The sequence below is a fragment of the Phyllostomus hastatus genome, unplaced genomic scaffold (assembly GCF_019186645.2).
Source record: "Phyllostomus hastatus isolate PE091 unplaced genomic scaffold, TTU_PhHast_1.1 phas_contig_80, whole genome shotgun sequence".
In the NCBI taxonomy this organism is placed as follows: domain Eukaryota; kingdom Metazoa; phylum Chordata; class Mammalia; order Chiroptera; family Phyllostomidae; genus Phyllostomus; species Phyllostomus hastatus.
Window position 1 is genome coordinate 40292537 of NW_025333960.1, and position 25343 is coordinate 40317879.

Consider the following 25343-nt stretch of genomic DNA (forward strand, 5'->3'; position numbering starts at 1 on the left):
CACAGTTACAGAAACTTTTTTCTTCTGATGAGAACTTTCAAGATCTACCCTCTTAGCAGCTCTCAAATATGCAACACAGTACTGTTAACTACAGTCAGCAGGCAGCAGATTATATACCCACGACATTTAATTCATACCTCCTGCCTTCCTTCACCCAGCTTGCTCCCCACCCTCCCACACTGCCTCCTCTGGCAACCACCAATCTGTTCTGGTATCTGTGAGCTTGTTTTTTTCCTTTTTATATTCTATGTATGAGTGAGATCATATGGTATTTGTCTTTTTCTGCCTGACTTATTTCACTTAGCATAATGGCCTCAAAGTCCATGCAGGCTATTGCAAATGGCAAGATTTTAGTACTTTTTATCACCGAGAAATATTCAGCTGGGACAGTGGGAGGAGTGACTGCAGGTGTTCTGGTTCCGGAGTCTACATTTGTAATCATTACATTTTTTTCGCTCTCTGGGTGACTGACCGTACGGTTTGCTCCGGACTGTCCTGGTTCTGGCATTTAAAGTCCCACACCCTGAGGGGCCCCTCAGTCCCAGGCAAACCCGGATGGCTGGTCACTCCAGTTGCTCGCCTTTCTCTCCTCCAGCCCAAGTCTTACCACACTTTAAAGCCTCCTGCAGGCCTTGCTTCCTCTCTGAAGGCTGTCCTCTCCTCCCCGGCTCCCTTTGGGCGCCCCTGTGGCTCTTGCAGTTCTCCTCCTGCGTGTTCAGTGGTTCGTGTGTCCGTCACACGTGGATGCCTTCACTGCTCACTGGCTGCCATTGACGCTGGGTTTTTTCCACAGCGCGCAGGGCAACATTGGGCACACGGTATCAGAGGAAAAATCCTAGTGGAATTAATGAGCGAATGAATTATTAACATCACCTAGAGCAAATACTTGAATATTCATATGAGTCAGGCACTGTTAAGGTGCTGTGCGAAATAAGTTTTCACTAAATAAATGAGTAATGAGAAGAAGTGAATTGCACTCAGGGTAGAGGTCTGGGATGAAGGGATGCCAACCAAAACTGATTGATGGATGCTGCGTCTGAGGTTTGATAGCTGGAATAATGTCTGTGGTACCCACAGTAGCAAAGCTGTTCTGCTTCAGTAGGTTCTACAGTTTATAAACCTTCTCACTCACACGATCCCCTTCCTCTGCCTCCCAGAAGACATCCGAGGCAGGCAGAGAAGACACGCGAAGCCCCATTTTATAAGCGAGGAAAGTGACTCAGAAAGGCCCCACATGCTTTTGATCTAAACCCGTGGTTGTATCGCAGGGGTCCTAGGCCACATCCAGCTCACTATTGCATTTTGTGGTCTGCATAACTTTCTAAGAAATCGAATCGTACAAAATAACATGTAAAGACTGGGAGATTTCACACAAAAATCTGGATTGCTGGTTCCTCTTGACAAAACGGGAGAGGCGATATCCCTGGGTTCTCAGTAAGTCCTTGCTTTAGAGGAGGCATTGGCTCTCCAGTTCCTACCTTTCCAGGCCCTTCCTGGCCTCCGTTTCCCCAGGCATCCGAATGAAGAGACCAGACAGTAAAGGACCTGTCTCCAGGGCAAGAAGGCACGTGGTTATAAGTGGCCTTAGGACTCCAAGTGTGGTCTTGCATTCCAAAGGATCGAGAACTCACGGGAGAATGGCCACATCCGTCCGGGCTTCCGGCACAACCCCCTCTCCTTCAGGAGCTAGATACTGTATGGACTTCCTCTTCCCTGTCTGCAAATGGCAACTCCATTCTCACAGCCTTTTTAGGCCAAAAACCTTGGAGTCATTTTTTTCCCTTTAAAATTTTTTTCCCTTTTTATTCTTAAAAAAAAACAAAACCAAACCCTAATTTCTAACCACAGTTTACATGCAATACCATTCTCCACCAGTTTCAGATGTACAGCAAGGTGGCCAGAAAACCATGCACTCCGCAGAGTGCCCCTGGCCTCCGCCAGCGCCCCAAGCACCCACCTGGCTCCCTACCTAGTTAGCTACACATTCTTGACTCTCCCCTTGGTTCAGCCTTGGGAATATATCCTGAAGCTGCCTGATTCTACTGCCTGGGGCAGACCACCATCAGCTGTTGCGTGAAACGCTGTGGTTAGTTGCCTCCTAATTGTTCTTCCTGCTTCCCCGTTGCCCTGCTGGGGGCTGTTCCCAAGTGCTGCCACAGAGGGATCCTGTTAAAATATAAGTGGAACCATGTTCCTCTGATCACAACCCTCTGCAGTTTGCCGTGATTCTCACTCAGAGCAAATGCATTGCCCTTAATGGAGCTCTTGGCTGCTCTCTACCCTCGTCTTCCCTTTCTGCACGTTTATACCATTCCAGCCATGCTGCCGTGACCCCGATTCCACTGATGTTTTTTCTTTTTTTAAATCCTCACCAGGGTATAAGGTTATTGATTTGAGACAGAGAAGAGAGAAACACTGATGTGAGAGAGAAACTTCAATCAGTTGTCTCCCACACGTTCCCTGAATGGGGATCAAACCAGCAACCTGACTGGGAATTGAACCCACACCTTTTTGGAGTGTGGACAACGCTCTGAGTCACCCAGCCAGGACGCCACAGACATTTGAATATAACAGTGTATTACTGCCTGGGGTCTTTGACTTGCTGGTGATTTCAGTTCTCTACGGCTGAGTAACAGGTCCCCCTAAAACGGAGTGGCTTAAAGCCATACTCGTCTTTTATCTCTCATGGTTTCTGTGGGGTGGGCAACCTGGAGCAGCTTAGCTGGGTGGTTCTGGCTCATGGAACTTCATAAGGTTACAGTCAGAGGTCGGCAGGACCAAGTCATCTGGGGCTTGACTGGGGTTGGGGGGGTGGACTTCCAAGGGGGCTCGCTCACACGGCTGGCAAGATAGTTGGCAGGAGGCCTTATTTCCTGCTCCATGGCCAAACTCCAAACTCCACAGAGACTGTGGGTTTGCGGTAGATTGTCTTCAGGACGTGAGGGCTGGTTTCCCGCAGAGTGAAAGAGCCAAGAGAGCAAGGCGGAAGCTGCAGCGCCTTCTATGGCTTAGCCTCAGACCTACACACCATTACTTCTGACATATTCAACTGGTCCCACAGAGCTGCACAGGGGTGCAATTCCAGGAGGCAGGGATCCCTGGGGATGTCTTGGAGGCGGCACCGCACCAGTCTCTCTGACTAATGCTCTCTCTTTAGTAGCTGCAAGGCTAACTTTTATGTTTCCTTGTGCTCAAATCTTCCTTATCAGAGAGGCCTTTACAGACCGCTCCTCACAGAATGCACCCCTACCCTCACGATGTGCTTATCCTGCTTTACTTTTCTTTATGGTGCCTACCATACCTGAAATGGTGCATATTTATTTGTTTATTGTCTCCCTCCAGTAGAATGAATCCCCAGCATTTCAACCGGTACCCGGTACATAGAAGGCATCCAATATTTTTCAAATCAATGAATAAGCTACATGCATTGAATGTTTGTTGAGAGAATAAAATCTTACCACTTTACAATACTTCTTACGATGTCAAGGGCATACACTACCAATATGACTCAGTGCTGCTCATGCTGACCTCGATCACCCAGCTGAGGTGCTTGTCACATTTCTGGGCTGCAGAGTTTCTGGGGTTTTTTTCCTCCCCTTTTCCATTTTACCCTTGTTGGAAGAATGTTACATTTGCAGGTTGGGAAGTTATGCTCCATCTTTCTCAGGAGTAACAGCATAATTTATTTGGAATTTCTCTCCGAAGAGTTGTCTCTTCTCCCTCATTTATTAATTAATGCAAACATTTTTAAATATCAGCGTGGACTGTGGGCATTTATTTCGTACTTTGCATTAGAATGCCGTCCTACGTTATTTTGTTGCTTATATTACAGTTTTGGCCATTGGGAAGCTTCTGTGCCCCTTGGACAGACTCTCATCAATGTGTGGGGCTGGTGTTCTTTTTTAAAGCAGATTCTTATTCTCTGGCCTTACAAGATGCTCCAGCCCCATCTTGTCTATTCCTCGCCCCAGTCCCAGTGTCGCCGAAGAGCCCTGGTTCCTTTCCGGGAGAATGGTGTCAGACGCCACGATCTGTGGACACAGAGTCGTTCCCCCTTACCTGTGGCTTTGCTTTCTGAGATTTCAGTTACCCAGTGGTCAGCCACAGTCTGAAAATATTAAATGGAATATTTCGGAAATAAACAATTCAATGGAACATGTTTTAAATTACACACGTCTGAGTATCATGGTAAAATCTCGCATTATTTCCGCTTGGTCCCACCCTTAGATGTGAGCGAATCATCCCTTTTCGGGGATCCCCCACGCTGGACACCTCGCTGCCCACCCATTGTCACCTGGTAGCCATCGTGAATATCAGATGAACAGTAGTAGCAGGTACTGCAGTGCTGGTGTTCAGGTAACCCTTATTTTTCATAAAAATGGCTCCAAAGCATAAGAATAGTGACCCTACCAATTCAGGTATGTCACAGAGAAGCCATAAAGTGCTTTCTTTAAGTGAAAAGGGGAGTACAGTAAAATAAGCTTTTTTGAGAGGGAGAGCACATTCAAGCTAAATTTTATTACAGTATTTTGTTATAATTGTTCTATTTTATTAGTAGGTAGTGCCGTTAACCTCTTACTGTGGCTAACTTGTACGTTAAGCTTTATCACAGGTATGTATGTACAGGAAGAAACGGTGTGTACAGGGCTCCGTACTAGCTGCGGCTTCAGGCATCTGCTGGAGGTCTTGGAACGAGACAAACCCCCCCCCCCAATATGGAGGGGACTACTACATTTCAAATACTTCCACTTCTCCGAATTTCCTCGGGCATTACCCTAATCTAGGCAACCGCCCACCTTTGTGGCCACCTGACAGGCACCCACGGTGCACTGCCTCTGCATTTGCTCTGTTCCTCCCTCCCCAGCCATCCTACCTACTGCTGCCATTAATGTGACCCTTTTCACGGACACCATTGCTTTCACGTTCGAGTTCAAACTCCTTTGCACCTTTCTTGGCCTGGTGTTACAGAACAGACCCGGTGTGGGGGGAGGTGAACGATATACTATTACTGAATGGACTCACCCTGTGCTCCGGGGGTCCCCCACCCCGTACTAGGTTCGCCTTGCCCACCACCAGGGAAAGTCGTCTCTCAAAGCCAGAGACTGGTGAAAAGGAAAGGGATTACTTATTTAAAGAAGTATACAAACTTAAGAGTAATGACTTAATGTCTTCATTGAGATCCCAAAGTCCTTTAGAATATCCACAAATGCACAGTCCTTCCTTCCCCCTCTGCCCAGTCTGGGGTACCATATCTCAGAAAAAGAAATAGAAGAATTCCGTGGTTCTTTTCTGCCCAAGCCACATGGTCCCAAAAAGGCCCCACATGGCTGCCGTGTCTGGGTTTAAATCCCAGCGCCTATCTTCTTCCTCTGCTGCACCATTTCCAACTCCTCCCACAGATGGCCACAGCTGCCAGCATTCCCATACTCTTCCAGCTTTACTGGGCTGTCAAAGTACATCTGGGCAGGTATGGCCCTGTAATGTGGTGCCAATCACCTCCAAGCTCTTACACCGGCTCTCTAACCAGGGGGAGTTGCCTCCCAGTTGAATCATGGGTTGAAGTCACTCCCATCCCCCTGGCTCAAAGCAGGGCCACAGCTGTTTAACTTATCTATGAAACCAGTTCAAGGTTATAGATATGTTAAACAACCGTGCTAGAGGTCAGCTGCAAAACTGTTGCTATGCAAAACAACTCTCAATGGCCCTGCTCCCTGCATCCCATCCCCCAGCTCAGACTTGTGGGGGTGAGGACATCCTATATATATATATTTCTAATATTTCCTGGACACCCTGAGTTCTGGACCCCATTACAAATCCCTATTTGCCGCCCCCCCCGCCCCCCCCACCCCCCACCCCGGTCCCACCACTTGGCTGCACCCTGTTACACTGGCCCTGCCCATCCTTCCAGCAGGAAATTTTCCCATTGCCCCAACTCAGAGGCTGTGCTACAACCATGCCGAACTTTCCCCTTCATTTCTGACTTTACGTACGTCATTCCGGACTTTCACACTGTGGAGAGTCAACTCTCAGCCTGTGGATTGTTCCTATGTGAAAATGTCTCTTTCTCCTTTTTGTTTGGTGTTGAAATATAAAACACTCCCTGTGATATGAGACGTACGTATTTGGTTGTTTCCCCTGGTTCCTGGCACACAGTTTCCAAATCCCATGGCAGTCCCTGGGTAATAAGGTTGTCTTCTGCTCTAATGAGGCTGCTTTTGGGGGCCCCTAGACAGCTTCAAGGCGGGGCCTGGCCCTGGCCAGGTAGCTCGCTTGGTTAGAGCATCATCCCCATACACCAAGGTTGCAAGTTTGATCCCTGGTCAGGGCACATACAAGAATCAACCAATGAATGCATGAATAAGTGGAATAAGAAAGTGATGTCTGTCTGTCTGTCTCCCCCTCCTTCCCTCTGTAAAGTCAATTAAAATTTTTTTTAAAGAGATGTGGGCTGGCCACCAGAAAGACCAAGGCATGATTAGAGGGCCTTGGCCTTTGAGCCCTGCCTCCCAACCTTCAGGGAGGGGAGAGGGACTGGAGAGTGAGTTGATTACCAATAGCCAACGCTTTAACCAGCCGTGCCTGTGGACGGAAGCCTCCACAAGAACCCCTAGACAGTGCGGTTTAAAGGGCGTCTGGGCTGGTGAACACGTCCAGGTGCTGGGAGGGCGGTGCCTGGAGGGGGCGCGGGAGCCCTGTGCGCTGCCCCGTACCTCACCTTTCCCTGCGTATCTCCTCCACCGAGCGGTTCCGAGTTACGTCCCCTCACAGTAAACTGGTACACGGAAGCAAGGTGTCCTGAGTCCCGTGAGCTGTTCCAGGAAATTATTGGAACTGAAGAGGGGGTCATGGGAACTCCTGAGTCATAGCTGGCCAATCAGAAGCACAGGTGCGACTGGGACTTGGTACTGGAGTCTGAAGTGGGGGCGGTCTCATGGGACTGAGCCCTTAACCTGTGGGGTCTGCACTAACTCTGGTGCTAAGTGTCAGGATGGAAATGTAAGACACCCAGCTGCTGCCCAGTTGGGTGGTGTGAAAACACATGCACACACTTGTTTGTGTGAGTGTGTGTGAGTGTGTGTGGTAGGGATAGGGCTGAGCTGGTCTTGCCTTTTACTGCCCATAGCTGTGTTACCTGCCTCCCCAGGTTGACTGTGTGCTACATGAAGGCACCCACTTGTACACCCTGCAGTCTCAGAACCCAGGCATGCGCTTGCAACACAGCAGATGCTCAAGTATTTGTTGCTTAAATTGTTAACAGGATGAATAACTACCGAAAAAATGAAAAAGTGTAACACTGAGTAAATCGATGACTGGATGCATTGGTTGTTTCTTTCTTATTTGCCTTCAGGGTCAGAAGTGGCTTCCAAATGTTGACACTCTGAACAGTGAACTGAAGTGGGCTGAAGTGTGAACACTGGTCAGCAGTCCTCGGGGGCCCAGGGTGCTCTTCACGCATTGGTGAGATCACTCCCCTTCCCACAGCACGCCGTGGAAAGGGGGGCGGGCACGCGGCGTGTGTAAGAAGGCTGCCTTAAGCTCTCGCTGGGGTGGGGGGCTTCTTGGGAAAGAGAGGTTCTTCGTGCCCGAGGTACTGAGGGTGCCAGGAAAGGCCGTATGACGAGTCGAGCATCAGGTGCTTATTCTGGCTCACCTGGCCTGTGGAGGCCTGGCCGGGGCTTCGAGAAGGTGGGACTGTAAACACTGCTGAGATTTGAGCAGGAGGAGGAGAGCTTGAGGGGCCCACAGGACAGAGTGGAGCGCAGCCAGGGCAGGCACCAGGGAGAAAGATCTGATGACCTAGTTAAACCCATCCAGGTACTCGCGGCCCGAGGAGCGGAGCGGGCAGCAAGGTGGGGATGGGTCTTGGACCCCGATTACGGAGGGCCTTGAGCGTCAGAGTGAGGGGCCGAAGATTTTCCTACAGAGAGCTCTTAAAACAGATAATCAACTAAGAAATGTACCCTTATTTTTTATGACAAAGTATTAAATGCTAATTATAGAAATGTTCGAGAATACAGAAAAGCATAAAGACGGAAAAACCGCAAGTCAGCACGTCGCCCAGAGAAAGCAATCGTTGTCATGACGATGTATCGCCCTCCAGTAGTTTTCATGTGTGGTCACGTGAGTGGGATTTTATCACTTGTTTTTAAAATGCGGTTACTATATTGTGAGCACTTCTCCATGAAACAATCTCTTAAAACATAATTCTTTTAGTTTTAATTTTTTTTAAATTAAATTTATTGGAGTATCATTCCACCTTTCAGCCTCAGGCTATCCCATATATTGTCCTGAGAGATGGTGTGGTGCTGGGTGGTGACATTTTTTCAGCCCTCTTTCTTCACAACGCTGGACGTAGTCTTGGGACTCTGTCCACTTTCCGTGGCCTCTGTGGGGCCCAGGACAAAGTCAGGGGAGGAGGGAGAGGAAACACTCGGGCCTGGAAGGAGCAGTCAGCCCAGGGTGACACCCACCCCATCATGGGAGAATGTCGGCCGAAGCCTCTCTCTCCCCCGTCTGGAGTGCAGGCCTCCCGGGGACCGGCACGGAGGCACTGTCCCGATGGAGGGTCTTTCCAGGTGGGAGTGAGATGTGGCAGCCGGGGAGACGCCCCTCCCCTTCACCTCACGGGGCTACCGAGGGGTCAAATGACGCAATGGGTAAGATGCCTCATAAAACAGCACACAGATAGAAGGGGTGGTTATTAGATGGCTTTTATTGGGAAGTGTAATCTGAGTCCCAAACCACCACTTTCAAATGAGCTCTTGGAATCTAATTATAGTGGAAATCTGTTGTTGTGCCCCATCTTCTGCTAACAGTGCCGCCCACCCCTCTTCCTCTGGGGAAGAGCACCCCGCCAACTCCAAGCTTGTGGTGCGGCTGCAGCTGGCCCGACAGTGGTCCACTGCCAGGTCAGGGAGGGACTTGTGACCCAGGCTTGGCCCATCGCAGCTGCTCCCCTGCCCCCACGGCCGGTCCACGGAATCCATGATTGAAGTCTGGCCAATCACCGTTGCACCTTGAGATCTGGACACAGTGAAGCACTGACAAAGGCCTTATCCTTCCCCTGGGGATTGCTGAGCAGGCATGACTGGAGCTGCTGACAGTCTGGTCCCATTCTGTCCTGCCTCCAGGGACAGTTAGAGGAGGCCTCCACAGCAGGGAAGGGTAAGGCTGTCGCAAGCGCGTGTTTCGCAATAGAGTCTTTGCCATAAGTCAGCCCTTGAACCCTGCTCAGGTCATCTGACCAGAGGCCTTAAAAAACGAAAGCACCGGGTCACCCGTACAACCGCCAGCCCTGCAGGGGACACAGGCACCAGGAAATAACAGCGAGTCAACACCTGTGACTATGCTATTCATTCAGCTTTCATTACTGCAGATTCTGTCCAAATCTGTAACAGCCGAGTAACAATAACAATCACTCAGAAATAAGCAGCACTAACATCACACAGGAGAACTGGAGAAGTAACGAACCTGAGTCCCGAGACTCCAGATCAGGTCCCGGTCCGGGAGGCGATGGGGCACTGCTTACGTCTTGCAAGGCCGAGTCAGAGGGTCAGAGGGACGGGATCCCGGCGGAGCCCTTTCCAGGCCCATCCAGGGCGTATCAAGGTGACTCGCTCTTCGGGAGCAAGTGTTGTCCGTGGTCTAAAGTCTTCTGCTCTTACGCTGCTTTTGGTTGCAAAGTCGTGTCGTTTTTGCAGTTTCTCATGAACATGTTTTCCTCAGTCCCGATAGGTACAGGTCGTTTACGTCGCTCTCTGGGCGGGGGTGTTAGCCTTCAGATAAGCCCAGGATTTTACCGCTCTTACTGCACGTGCTCTTCACCCTCCGAGCCATCGTTCACTGCGCACGCGCATGCTGTACCTACGGCTTCGCGGCCTGCTCTCTGCAAAGGCCGATCCGGGGGTTCACGCGGAGGGGCAGAGTCAAGAGTAGGAGAGAGGCTCCTGGCCCATCAGAGGAGCCCTGGGTGTCTGTCCCTGAGACAGCTACTGTCCCTGTGCTTTCCTGTCTCGAGAATGACAGGCCCACTTTTTTTTCTCTTCTGCTGCAGCAGACTTTTCGTCTCTTGTATCTGAAATAATCCTAACCAACACAAGGTAACCCGTTCGTGAGTTCAGGGAGACTGGTCATGAGTCCCCAGTTCCTTCTTAGGTGAGTATCTTCCCTCCAAAGAGACCTGAAATGTCCCACGGGCAGGAGGCTTGTGCTTGAAGCACGGCAGTCCGCAGAATGTAAAGATAACGGTAACCTAATTAAACTGAGCTGAATTACGATCTTTACCAATAAGGCCTGCTGCATCTGCCTTCCATCTTTTTCAAAACACGTCGAAGTATAAAAAGTAAACTATAATAGATGCTAGGGGTCTGCAGTTGAACGCGCCAATGCATACACCCAGGAGTAAATTAAGGAAAACGAAGCGTTCACTCAGTTTCATCTCCAGCTCGAGGCTGCTCACTCACTGCGCAGGCTCAGGAGGAAAGGCCTGACTGCTGTGGGGAAGAAGTGAGGGGAACTGGAACTTTTTTTTTCTGTTCTGGAATCTTGTTTTGAACATTGTTTAAAGTGGCCAAGTCTTATCCAGATACTAGCAACATTCTTTTTTTTTTTTTGTGCCAAAGAGACTTCTGCCAAGACAAGATACGAACTGCAGATTGGACTCTTGAATGGCACATGGGTTCTGAGGAGACCCCGAGGACAGGTGGAGGGGTGTAGTTTCCAGTGGGGAGGGGGCACTAGCTGGCGGTCGGCCCAGCATAGCTCAGTTTTAGAAAAATCAAAACAGAACACCACCACCACCAACATACGTGGTTGCTAGCAAGAAAGTGTAGTAAAGAGCAAGAAGGGAGACAGATGAAGCAATTTAGGAGCTGGAATGGCACTTGGGAATTTTAGATTGCTTCACCTTATTAGCAAAGATTAAATACATATATTTCACTGAAAGCCAGGCATTGCTGACCAAACTTTCTGCTTCTTGAAGGTTGGTAAAATGTTTAATGCAGTAGGTGTGTGAGTAAGGGTTCCCATGCCACAGAGGCTGCAGAGACCCGTGTGGTGGCAGGACAAGGCCACGGGCTTCCTGGGTCGCTCTTGTTCTCATGGGAGCTGACCTGGCTGGTGGCTGCGGTCAGGGGAGGAGGCAGAGCTCTGGGACCTGTGGCACCGAGAGACCGCCTGTCACGGCCCTGACCATGTGCCGGCCCAGGGACCTTGCTCTCCACTTTTGTCATCAGCAAAGTGCCCTGTTTGCTTTACAGAGTGGTTTTACAGATTAGATGAAGCAGTGGATGATGGTATTTTGTAAGTGTAAATAACTGTAAAAATGTAAGATCTACTTAGGAAGAGGGGAAATCAGACTAGAGAAGAGAACCAGGAACTACAAAGCCTAAAATGATAAGAAGCGAAAGCCGGAGCCCAGATAAGAGAGGACTTCACAGGACCAGTGTTGCACCCCAGGAAGATGCAGCTTTGTGCTGACCTGCTGGAGCATGCGTCATCAGGGTCCTGGCAGTGTGCTATGGGGGTTAATGGCCGGGCTGACCAGAAAGCCAGAATGCTTGGGTTTCTGCCCCAGCTTCACCACTTACTGGCCTCGGGGCGAGGGGACACTGAACCTCTCTTTGCCTCAATTCCTTTATCTGTGAAATGGGCATAACTACAGCCATCTCAGAGGACAGTTGTGAGAAGTAAGTGAATCTATTCATGTAAAGTGCCTAGATTAGTGTCTGGTACGTAATAAATGCGCAACCATTGAGCTGTCATTGTTATCCAGTGTTGGTAGTCCTGGTCTGTCTTGCACCATCGTAGGCAGGTTCTTTCACTTTTCTGTGATGAGACAATGGGTTGGACTTCTAGTCCAGCGGGGTCCTTGACATTGATGTCAGGGCTAATTGGGGCAGATAACTCTTTGCCATGGGCGGTAGTCCCGTAGCCACAGATGTTTGGCAGCAGCCCTGGCCTCTACCTGCTAGATGCAGGGGTGAAATTGACCTTGGCTAAGAACACTGGATTAGAAGCAAAGTTCTTAGGCTAGAGATTTGTAGCTCTTGAGGGCCCCGGAGATGAGTTTTGAGAGGTCTGTGAGCCTCCTGCAAGTGTATGTAGAGTGTGTGTGTGTGTGTGTGGTGTACATATAAAGAAACTCATATGCCTTTTCTCAGGGAAGGCCCCCACCTTCACCAGCGTCTCAAGGCAATGTGTGACCCCAGAGCAGTCAAAGCCACGGGTCCTGAGCCCCTTCCAGCTCTAACATAACACCAGCCTTCGCCCTGGGAGGACGGTGGTTTTCAGGTGACCACCAAGTTCCTCCAGTCATGCAGGAAGCTGCCTGGTCTTTCTGAGCCTTTCTGATAACCTTTCTCCCTTCAACCCCCATTCCTCCTCACAAAGCCTCTGTTCCCTCCTCCCCCACGGCGGTGATCTCAGGAGCTTTTCCTCTTTTCTTGGGAAGTCTGAGTACATTCTCCAAGTTGCCAGCTGCGCTGTGTCCTCCCTCCTCGTACACCCTTGGAGCTGGGTGCAGAACGTCACAGGTGGGTGGGAGGGAGGGAGGAAGAGTGCGACATGGGACAGGGTGGGGATCACAGGACCCTTTTTCTGGGCAGCCTCCACCCTGTGCTGGTGCTGTTCAGGCCTCGTCCTTGCTGGCGTTCCAGTTTGCGTCATCTTGGGCGGAGCCAGACAGGCCAGCAGCTTCTTGCCCAAGGTCACTCTGCTGAGGAGCCACCATTCATACTGCTGCTGGGGTGGAGGCCGCAGGGCTCGGGGTCTCTTCAGGCCATGAGATCAGACCGAGCGCTCAGAGCCTCCCTTTCAGAATTTGGCTCTTAATAGGAGACCTGTTCCCCACCCAAATGAACTCTGAACCTTTGTTTAGATGGGGTCCAGAGTGGAGAGGAGGGAAAGGAGGCCAAGGCACCCCAACGCCCTCTGACCGTGTCCTAGTTTCAATAAAGGGAGCTGGATGAACAGAGTAATATTCAAACACGACTGTCTGTCGCCTGGGGCAGGTGGCCCTCTGAGGAGCTGGAAATCCAGAGGCATGTGGTCAGGGTGTCTCCACTCTCCGCTCCCGAAATGAGAGCGAGGATGGGACGCACCTGCGCTGCCAAGCCCCGCTCCTTCTCATCCCTCCCACCCCTGCCTCCGGGGAGGGTCGGGGAGACGGGTCCCTCTCCAGTGTGAGTGAAGCTCAGCCTGTGCCTTGGGAGGCATCACGGCTGAAGACAGACTGAGAGGGCAACCGGTCTGATGCCAGGTCGGCTGGCATCGAGAGCACTGCACCCCCTTTGCCTCAACAATGCGGGCTTCTCTCTCCGTGGTGGGCTTGGGCCACATGGGCACGGGGCAGTCTAGATTTGCAACATGGACGAATAAAGGGGTGATTATTCACTTGATCTTTACCAGTGAAAAAGGAGTCACACAAAAAAAAGATTTTTAAAGGCAAATTCCCTAAGTGAACATTGTAAAGGATTCGATTTTTCAGTTTTTCAATTCACCACATTCTTTATAATTCGAAGGGTCAGAAAGGCCACTTGTACTTCCAATTACCTCACCTCAACCATGCTTATCAAATCCCAAGGGTTTTGGATTCGGCTCCTGTCCCAGCCTTCCGGATGCCTGTGATGCCGGCATAGCTCCTTACACGGAGAAGGGAGGGAGCTGCGGGACGCTGGCCGGGCTTCTGTCCCGCCCCTGAAAAGCAGGGCAGTCTGGCTGAGCAGCCTCAGAGGGTCGTCAGGGTCCAAAGAGACTGTAAATGAGAAAGATGGTTTTTTCCATGGCGGTGCTAAAAGTGTGGCTAGAACAATATAGAGACCTGATTGTACATTGTGTTAACGGATTTAACATCCTCAGTACTGCGGAAGAGATAGGTGGAAAGAACAATGAATTCCAGGGCAGTCGGAATAAGAATATTAAAGCACTATTTGCTGAATGCTTTTTATATAAGGTGCTACACATATCTATAACATAGATATGTAAATGTATACTTACATATGATAAGTTCTTATATTATTTCCCTTAATTCTCAGCCATGACCTACCTTTTTAAGGGCTTGAATTCAGGTCACAGATGGGCCTTCCCGAGGCCAAGCGAGCAGTGCATGTAGTTACAGGGAAGCCCCCTCCCCCCAGCCTGGCCTCCCTCGGGCCCTGTCTCCCTGGTTCCCAGAGGTTGGGTAGCCAGGTCTCCAGCCTGCAGCAAAGCAGGTGGTGAGTGGGTGCAGAGCAAGCAGGTTGCATGGTAAGGAGAAGAGAGGGTGGGCAGTGCAACAGTGGGGCCGTGGCAGCAGGTCTGGGGAAGCAGGCCTAGTAACCACCAAAGCGGAGCGGGCTGGGCCAGTTAGCACAGGGGAAGAGCATTCCACATACCTGTCATCAACCCCAAGGGCAGCCCTATGTCATAGGCCGGGTAAGAACGTCTGTTCAACAGGATGCTGTTTACTCACCATGGAGAGGCGAACTCATGCAGAACATCTTTTACTTAAAAAAATAAGAACACATGTATGCTCACTGAGCGGAGCTTCCTGAAAGCTGGTCTGAACCAGAGCATGCAGAAAGAATGAGGGCTGGGAGCCTGGTGGGACAAGGAGTACTCGCAGGAGGAGAGGCACAGCCTCGGGAGTGGCGGGCACTTGAGATGAGCCCGGGGTTCTCCCTGACTGTTTAACCTCCCACTTGCCTTGCCTCACTGCCTCCTTCTCTGCCTCCTGGATGGCTTTGAGCTGTGGGGCCTTGGGCCATGCTGTCCTCCAGTGAGGGGCAGTCCATTGGTTAACACTTCAGGCTTCCATGGTTCAGATCTGGGACCCCAGGTCGAGCTCCCCCACTTCCTGCAGCACTGCCCAATCATGTTCCATGTCCCAGGAAGTCCCCAGGACCAGGCCAGCCCCATTGTTTGTTACCTGAGTGACTTAGGGGATTCTTGTGAGAGCTAAATGAGGGGATGCAGGCAAAGTTTTTAGCACAGCGTCTGCCACCTAGTGAGCACCCCCTAAAAAGGAGTCATCATTATTTCCATGGGGCTAAAGACTGTGGCCCTTGAGACTGTATGGAGCAGACAGAGCTCATGGGATTATGCCCATGTTAGGCAAAGAAATTGGGTAACTAGGAGGGAAGGTGATAATAATAAGGTGAATATATTCTGAAAGCAGACTTAGAGAGGCTGGGGGCGGCATCACCTGTTGCCCGTGACTAGAAACCAGAGCTTATGCTCTTGTGCTGCTGCTGCTGCTGCTGCTGCTGCTGCTGCTGCAGAGACGGATGTCTGCCCTGGAGGGAGTCGGCCCAGTCCCCCCAGGTGGAATCAGTGTGATTCCATTTACCTGCCCGGTGAGATGGAAACTGGAGTGTCTTGGAATCCAAGAGTGTGACGATCCAAGCGAGATTTGTAGAATGTGTGTCCCCTCATGTCTTGTCCACAACTCGCCTAGACCTGACCTGACGTGCAAGAATGAAGGAGATCTCACTTTACGGAACCAGCAGAGACCTGAAGACCAGCCAAAAAAAGGACAAGGGAGACCAGATTTGGGGCAAGTAAGACTTTGTGTGGGACGAGAGCAGTGCCTTTGAATGACAGGGGTAAAGCAGAGGCTTTGGGGGCTTAGGAACTCAGCTGACATTTTTAGGAAAACCAACACCACAAAACTCTGAGTGCCCTCCATGGAAACAGGAGTTAACTGTGAATTAGTTAGGATTCTCTAGAGAAATAAGACCAGAAAGATGTCTGTAACTCTACCCCGTCTGTCTGTCTATCTACCCACCTACATATGTACCCATCCATCCACCTGTATATTGAAAGAGAGATTTATGCTCTGGCTGGCGTAGCTCAGTGGATTGAGCGTGGGCCAAGAACCAGAGTGTCGTAGGTTTGATTCCCAGTCAGGGCACATGCCTGGGTTGCAGGCCACGGCCCCCAGCAACCGCACATTGATGTTTCTCTCTTTCTCTCTCCCTTCCCTCTCTAAAAAAATAAATAAATAAATAAAATATTTTTTAAAAAAGATTTGTGATTTAAAAAAAAAGAGAGATTTATTTTAAGGAATTAGCTCATGCAGTTGTGGAGGTTGTTTAAGTCCAAAATATTCAGAGCAAACTGGCAGGCTGGAAACCCACTGAAGAGTTATAGTTCAAGTCCAAAGGCATCCTTCTGGTGGAATTCTTTCTTGCTTGTGGAAGGCAGTACTTGTTCTGTTGAGGCCTTCAACTAATTGCATGAAGCCCACCCACATTATGGAGGGTAATCTACTTTACTCAAAGTTTACCCATTTAAATGTTAATCTAAATTCAAAAAACACATTCACAAAAATATCTAGAATAATGCTTGGCCAGCTCTCTGAGTATTGGGGCCCAGCCAAGGTAGGCACATAAAATTAATTATCATGAACTTAAAAATGCATGTTGAGATGATTGGACTGTTGGCCTCTGATGGACTTCCAGAGGACCCTATCCGTAGCCCCTCGGGGGAGGGAAGGTAGGAGCACATTTCCTGGGCCAGACTTTAGTGCCCTGCCTCTTGCGTGCCCAAGTCCATGCTCTTTTATTTTGACTGAGGATGCTAAAAGAAACCTTAATTTGCTCAGTAAGTTGCCTATAAAATTTCCATCTCTTTCCTGAACATGGAATACGGTACAGGCCTAGTGAGGTACCTTGGCCACTTGGCATCAAAGTATTTGGAACAGATTTTCTCTGCCATTGCAACTCTTGGCAACCTGTGTACAATAATTTTATGTTATGTCCGGCCTAACTGTGAACAATGCTGGCAGTGTTACGAACTCGTGAATAGAAACCCTGGTGCTGTGAGTGCCTGCTGCTCAGCTCCCAAGCATGGGAAAAGGAGCCCTTCTCTGGGGCAGACGCAGGAGAACATTCTTAACAATTCTACTCACAGGGCTGAGGACGGAAACATTGTCAACAGATGGCAACATCATACGAACTCCTCAGGAGGTTCTCACGACCTTACAACTCCTGGAACCAAGCTTGAAATGACCCTCCAGCGTCACCCAAGAGCCTGGGGAGCCAGGCAATTTCATAGTGGTCAGGTTCCCTGCCAGTGACAAAGTCCCCCATGAAGGGTAAAAGGTGCAGAGGAGAGACACTGAAGTGATGGACACCCGATCATGCTCAGAGCCAGTCATGGAGCTGGGAGCGGAGCAGCAAGCTGGTGGCTTCAGCAAATGGTCATTTCGGTGAATACAGAGACACACAGCTTTGAGTTAGGTCTGAAGTTCGCCGGGTATTGGGAGGAGCAACCCCTTTCCCACCAACCCCTCCACCAAAACACACCACACACACTTGGTCTGGCCACTGAGAACCCTTCCTTCAAGGCTTGTGTGAGGGGGCAGGCCTGCCCTCTGCACTGACCAGCAATTCCATTAGTTCGAGCATTTATGAGGCAAGAGTGACAGGGTGGCTGAGGGGACCAGGGCATCGCTGGGACAACATGCGTAGAATCAGAAGGTGTACTGCACCCCCCTCAAGCTCACCTCCCATTGTTTTCCTCTATAAACCCACATTTACAGTCCTGCATTGTTACACTCCAAGGGCTCTTTTCTCATGTGACGAGCCAGGGAAACAATTCTGGTCCTCACACACATCCTGCCAGGACAAGGAGCCTGTGCATGCTTTGTAAATGTTAGCACATTTTGCAATTAGTCAATCAATATTAGTCCATTGATTCCTTGATTACAAATGTTGATCCAATTGACTAATGGAATATGTATGAGAAACAAAAGGAATTAGATATTTTTGGTCATGAATAAAAAAGACTTGGTATTTGGCCTGGAGGACACAGACCTTCAGACTCCTTACAATAGCATGGATTAAAGAATTTATGCAAGCCTGTCTGGGGTTGTCCTGTTCTATCTGAATTTGATCCTCTGATTCTGTTCAGTTTAATGAATGGCATTGTTGGGTACTGGCTATTGGAGAAGGCAAAAAGAAAAGAAAAGAATATGTTCTCTTTCTTTAAGGAAATAATAGAATTATAAGAGATACATAAGTGCCAGTTTGGATAACGCACTCGCTTGATGTTGTAGAGATTGAGAGAGAGAGAGAAGAGGGGAGGGAGAGGGAGAGATTTGGAGCTGGGCGATCCTTCACTGAAGATTGATCTTTGAGCTGGGCATTGAAAAACAGGCGGGACTTGGGTGGAGGAAAGGCATGTGCAAGACACTCTGGGCTTAGCAAATAGTGCAAGCCTCAGTGTGGAGAGGAAGATGAACCGGGCCTTGGTGTGCAACAATGAGGAGAAGATCTTACCCAGAGTTACACCAAGGACTTTCTGGAGAGGCAGCAAACCTGAGTGTTAAAGGGGCATTTAGACTGCTGCTTGAACCTGAGTCTTGGCTTCTCACCTTCCTCCCTGAACAACATGAGCTGCAGCACCTGCCCCAGCTTCTCCACAAACTACTGGACCCTGGGCTTCGTGCAGTCCACTGGGTCTGGCTGGCCAGAAGCTCGGCCAGTGTCTATGCAGGTGCCAGGGGCTTGAGCTCCCGGATCTTCTGTGTCCCGCTCTGCCAGGGTGCAGGGCAGCTGGGAAGTCTGGGACCCTGGCTATGGAGATGACTGGGGTCTGGCAGGCATAGGGGTCATCCAGAGGTAGAAGGAGACTATGCAAGGCCAGAGTGACCACCTGGCCTCCTACCTGGAGAGGGTGAGAAGCCTGGAGGCTGATAATTAGAAACTGGAGAGCGAAATCTGGGAACACCTGGAGAAAAAGTGGCCCAGCTCAGAGACTGGGGGCATTATTTCAAGACCATTGAGGACCTGAGAACTCTGATCTTTGCAAGTTCTGTGGACAGTGCTTGTCTTGCTGTTGATGACTTCAGAGTCAGGTGTGAGATGGAGCTGGCCATGTGCCAGTCTGTGGAGAGTGACATCCATGGGATCCAAAAGGTCACTAATGACACCAATATAATTTGGCTGCAACTGGAGACAGAGATCGACGCGGAGCTGCTCTCCATGAAGAAGAGCCACGAGGAGGAAGTGAATGGTCTCCAAAACCAGACTGCCAGCTCTGAGTTGAGCATGGACTTGGATGCTCCCAAATCTCAGAACCCCAGCAAGATCATAGGGGACATCCAGGCCCAGTGTGATGAACTGGAAGGAAAAAAGCAAGAAGAGCTAGACAAGTACTGGTCCCCGCAGACTGAGGAGCACACCACAGTGGTTGTCTTGCAGACCACTGAGATGGGAGCTGCTCAGATGACACTCGTGGAGCTGAGACATAAAGTTCAGTCCTTGGAGATTAACTAGACACAATGAGAAACCTGCAGGCCAGTCTGGAGGACAGCCTGAAGCAGGTGAAGACGTGCTATGCCAGGCAGACGGATCAGCTCAATGAGATCCTGCTGCACCTGGAGTCAGTGCTGGCCAAGACCTGGGCACAGGGGCAGTGCCAGGCCCAGGAGTACAAGGCCCTGCTGAACATCGAGGTCAAGCCGGAGGCCGAGATCTACCTACACTGCCTGCTGGTAAAAGGGGAGGACTTCAATCTCGGTGACACCCTGGACAATAGCCACTCCTTGCAATCCACCCAAAAGACCGTGACCTAGGGGATTGTGGATGGCAAAGTGTTGCCTGAGGTCAACAACACCAAAGTTCTGAGGCGTTAAAGGCAGCAGAAGTGGGGAACCCCTTGTGGGGGCAGGAAGCTAATAAAGAGTTCAGAGGCCAACAAGAAAATGTCATTTACACACAAATCCATATTGATTTAAACAAATGGTTGGGTAACTCAATACATGCAGGAGGAGAGACAAGACTTTCTTACAAAAGTCCAAACAGTGTATGGTGATACTTTCACTTTCAGGAGGGGAACCTTTAACCTACTCCTGCCTCTACTCCACGTGAGGGCCAGACTTAGTGACTTGCTTCCAGAGGACAGAGCATAGAAAGGGAAAACTAGTAAGTTCACACAGTGGGGGAATCTTGCAAACACCCCCTTAGCCAAGTGGTCAAGGTTAACATCACTGGTGATATGGTATCATGTACCGCCTTATATTAGGGTTGTACAGAGAAACAGAACCAATAGGACATCAATAGGATATTGATATCAATAGGATATCTCTATCTCTCTATCTATTTATCTAGAAAGAGAGATTGATTGAGTACAGGAGTTGGCTCACATAGTTATGGAGGCCGAGAAGTCCCAGGATCTGCCATCTGCAAGCTGGAGAACCAGGAAATCCGCTGATGTAATTTAGCCCCAGTCTGAAGGCCTGACTATTAGGAAGCAGATAGTTAAAGCCCAGTGTGAGTCCAAAAGTTCTGGAGCAAGGAGCGCTGATGTCCAAGAGCAGAAGACAGATGTCCCATCAAGCAAAAACCAAGTTTACTCTTCCTCACCTTTTTTGTTCTGTTCAGGCCCTCGGTGGACGGGATGAGGCCCACCCACATTAGCCAGCCTCACATTAGTGAGGGCCATCTGCTTTACTCAGTCCACTGATTCAGGTGCTCGTCTCTTCTAGAAACACCGTCACAAACACACCCAGAAATAGTGTTTTACCATCTGTGGCGGACTCGGGCCAGCAGGGTCCACCTGTTGTGACCGAAGGCGAGAACAAATGCACAGGAGACAGCAATCCTGCGGAGAAAAAGGGGGATGGCATGGCCACTCTCTCAAGAGGAGAGCGCCCCGACCCTTGCCTAGACAGGCTTTTATTGTTTTTCTAGGGTCTTACATCAAAGAAGGATTTATTATCTATTACACAGAATATTATTGTCTGCATTTCAGGTACAATCAAGGAAATGAAAACATGCAGAAGGGAAAGGCGGCAAGCTGATTAGCTCTGTCCTTGGGAAAATTCACATAGGTTTGGGAAATTACCTTGAAGGCAGACAATACACATTTATTGTTTCAGACCAGGGTGATGGAGTTTTAGCAAGAGCAAGCCATCACAGTCTGTATGCATTTTCTAGGCCTGGTTCCCACTGGAAAACTCTGTTTGAAGGTCTGGCTCCTGCTATAAGTTTTCCATACAGAGCTGAGTCACATTTGCCAGACTGAAACAAACCGGTCCCCTACAACTCCCCTTCTTTTTTTCTTTTGGTTAAGGCTGTTGTGGTGACGCATCCCACAAGACTTGCTACTTGCTGGTCTCTTTTGCGACCCTGGGCAAATAATTTGTAAGTGCATTGGAATATACAAAGCATTATTAAATTCAGTAAACAACTGATGTTTCCAGTGACCCACAATCTTAGGTTGAGTCCATCAAGCCAATTTTTGGGGTTTAGTGAGTCGAGATTATTATTAAGTGTTTGAAAAATCTCCTGCTTACTTAAGCGTTGAATGTCCTGCAACTGTTAGCGGAACCTCAGTTGCAATTTATTACTTTGTCCCTTTAAATTAGTAGAAAAAGCTCCTCATAGGTGACGTTGAATATCACTCCAAGGGTATTGGCTGGAGTTCTACTGTAGTGGGGTGACACCCAGTTTGGAGAAACCAGGATCACAGGTCAGCTGCTGACAGGTCACTAGTGTGTCCTGGCATTTGCCGATCCAGTTGAGGGATGATTCAATTGCAGACAGGCGAGTCAGGAGTTTTTGATCAATCTGGGCATGTTGAAGCATTTCTAAAGTGGAATTGGTTAAGAGAACATCAAAGTATGAGCAGTTTGACTGACTCAATGAGGGCAGCGGTTGCCGTGGCCTCAGTAGCTGCGACAACTGTAGCAGAGACAATAAACACATTTAAGGTGCCAACGAACCATTGGACTCTTAAAGCGGCTAGCGCATTGTTAAGTGCTACTACACCATTGGGATCTTCCCATTCTCTGGTTACATTAACTGGCACCCATACGTGAGTTTGTCTTTTAACTATATAAACTGTAGTAAGGCTTAACTGAGCAATATTGAGATGAGTAAGACAGCTGGCATATACGGAGCCTGCAGGGACAGGCAGAGAATAAATTTTTGCTGATTTATTGTAAAAGACTTGAGCTGTCCCTGGAGTTGACAAAAACAAGTAGGGGTGAGGGGTACAAACCGCGACCTAATCCTGTTTTGGAGGGCCATCCTGGTAGAGATATTAAAAAAAAATTTTATACAGGCATTTTTTAGCAATGAAAGGCAGGCCTATTTTTCAAGAGTTGTAATGCCAAGGGCTAGTGTGTTTGGGAGAAACAATTCTGATAATAGGTGCCCTGGTACTGGGCCCCTCCCACCACGTATTAGTATATGGGAATTGAGGCAGAGCCGAAACTATTGTTGTGACACGCTTAGCCAGCACCTTCCAATTAGCTCCCCAGTTCTCCAGTATAAAAGAACTTTCAGGGAGAAAAGCAACAGTGGTACTCAGTCCTCTGCACAAAGACCAAGAGACTGAGTCTTTACAGCTACTGTCTAAAGTACAAGGAGGAACCAGAGGGGGATTGAGAGTATGATAAATCCCCTCCTGTGTACACAGGCCAATTGTAGTTACTATGGAAAGCTGATAGTAATTACTGTATTGCTTTTTGCTTGCAGCATAAAGTTGTTCCTTTAAAGGAAAGCACAAAGTGTCAATAAGAACAGAAAAATAAACTAGTAAATACTTAGCAACATAAACCACATTTTTTTGGCACCGGAATCCAGTGCTTGTTTTCTTCAAATGGGCTGTCTGGTCTGTTAGCTGACTGGTTTTCATTTCCAGGTAATGGAGCTTGATGTCTGTTTTGTTCATGATGAGGCTTCACCCTTTTAGCTGGAAGCCAGACAGGGCCTGTAGGGATGGAAACACAGCATACCCCTTCCCCATGTTAAGAGGTCTACAGGGCCTTGCCAAGAGCCATTTCCCAGCGGATTTCTGTATAAAACCTGAGTATAAGATGACTTTGGCTCTTTCTTCTGAAAATGTTTCTCAATTAGAGTACAGATTGATCCATCACAATTTAGAAAATTACAGGTGAGCATAGTTAACATAATCAAATTTTGGGGGGTAGACTCTTGACTCCCCCTTTTTTGTTTTTTAAGAAGATTTTTAAAGGTATGATGTGCCCGTTCAACAATTGCCTGACCAGCTGAATTATAAGGTATTCCTGTTTTATGTTCGATATTCCAACGCTGAAGGAAGGCTTGAGTAGAATGGGCAAGATATCCTGGGCCATTACCAGTTTTAATGTGCTGAGGCCGTTCTAAATGACTAAGGGCCTCAAGCCAATGGGCTTGTATATTTTTAGCAGATTCTCCTGTTAAAGCAGATGCATGTAGGGCACTAGAGTAAGTATCAATAGAAATATGAATGTATTTGAATTTTCCCAAGGGAGAGTAATGAGTGGCATCTGTTTGCCAAATCATTTAAGAACTTAGTCCTCGAGGGTTAACTCCTGCGGATGGAGGTGCCTTAGTGAGGGGTTGACAGTCAGGGCATTCTTTAATAATTTGCTCAGCTTGAGAACGGGGAATATCAGGTTGTCTTTGAAGTGCCTAGCTGTTCTGATGAAAAAACAAAACAAAACTGGTGAGAAGCTGCTGCTTGCTGGAAAGCAGTGAGGAGGCTAACTAAGGCATCTGCCTTACTGTTACCATCCATCAAGGGGCCGGGCAGGCCTGAGTGGGATCGAATATGAGTAATGAAGAGGGGGTGTTCTCGCTTGTCAAGGAGAGACTGTAAAGTCTGAAATAAGTTAAGCAGATTTGAGTCAATTGAAGTCTTAATTAATGCCTGATGTAAATGTTGAATAGTATAGACAGTATATCCAGAGTCATAAACTACATTTAAAGCTTCTTTGGGCCATTGCTGCAGGGCCATAATTGCAGCAAAAAGTTCAGCCCTCTGAGTAGAGGAATGTCCTGAGGATACAGAGATTTTCCAGCCATTGCCTTCTTTCCAGGCAATTGCGCCCGTCTGGTTTTCCCAGACCTGTCAAGAAATATAGTTTTTGCTCCTGTTACTGCTATTGGGCTGTTTTTTTCTGCTAGTCTCACCTGAAGGAACGGAATGTTTTGAAGCAGTCTGTCTGAGGGCAGGTTCATCTCCAGTCCTCCCACAAAGTCGGCTATGGCACACCGAAATTCTAAAGACCGAGTTGTCAATTGCCGTCAATAAACCTGAGTTAAGGGAATGTGAATAAAGTCAGGATCATATCCAAATAAGTGTTGTGTTCACTCACATCATCTTATTGTGAGAGGGCATTAACGCAGTTATCTAGGTGGTAATGGTGTGTCGTGGCTGATGAGACAGAAAAAGCCACTCTATTGTAGCTAAATGAGGCGACAGTTGTCCCAGAAGGCCTATAGAAGTACCTAAGGTTGGAAAGCAGAAGAGCCGGACAGGGAGCTGTGGCTTAACTCTGGTTAATTGTCATTGCTGAATAAATATGCTGATTTATTACAGTTAACTCTTGCAAGGCCTCAGAGGACAATTCCCTAGGGGGATTGAGATCTGGGTCTCCTTTAAGGTTGTTAAGTAAATGAATTAATTGCTGAGTGGGTATTCCGAGGCTGGGTTGTACCCAATTAATTGCTCCTAAAAGTTGTTGGAGGTGATTGAGAGTTAAATCCTTGGGTGCACTAGTTTGAAGGACTTGAGGCTAAATTGTCCTATTAAAAAGGATATAACCTAAATATTTCCAAGGCTCTGGATGCTGGATTTTCTCTGGAGCAATTACTAGTCCAGCAGAGGCTAGGAGTTCTTAAGAAAGGAAGTAGTTTTTGCTGGCAAACTTGTGAGGGAGCTGCAATCAGAATGTCATCCATGTAATAATAGATAATTGAATCAGGGAATCGATCCCATTTTCTAGGCCTGATTCCCATGGGAAAACTCGGTTTGAAGGTCTGGCTCCTGCCCACCACCTCGCTTCTGTAGGTTTTCCGTACAGAGCTGAGTCACATTTGCCAGACCAACACAAACCAGTCCCCTACGACCATCTACCTGGGCATCTTGTAGTCCAGGCAAATAAACACATAAAATTAACCATCAGGCCTGACATGAAATGAAATATGACGAGGTGAGAAGAACAAGCCACTTTTGTGGTATTCTCTTCAAACAGCTTGTAACCCGAGTCTAACCATGACAAAACATCAGACAAGTCCAAACTGAGGGACTTTTCTACAAAATACCTGACCAGCACTCCTCAAGACTGCCAAGGTCGTGAGACACAAACAAACAGAAAACCTGGGAAGCTGCTGCAGGCCAGAGGCGGCGAAGGGGACGGAATGGCTGAGTGCAGGGCGAAGGCCTGGACTGGGTCCTGGAACTCACACAAAGACAGAAAATCAATGGAGAAAGTGGTGGCTTCCAGACAAACAAACAAACAAACAAACAACCCCCCCCAAAACAAAAACCACCTGGAGTGCAGTTAATAGTAGTGTACCAATGTTGATTTCTTAGCTGTGACAAATATATCAGTGGAAGATGGTAAC

At 48.6% G+C, this 25343-nt stretch overlaps 1 pseudogene; it reads left to right on the forward strand.

Moving 5' to 3' along the window:
- Positions 1-8653: 8653 nt before the first annotated feature.
- On the forward strand, positions 8654-19618 carry LOC123825974 (annotated as a pseudogene).
- The last annotated feature ends 5725 nt before the right edge of the window (positions 19619-25343 follow it).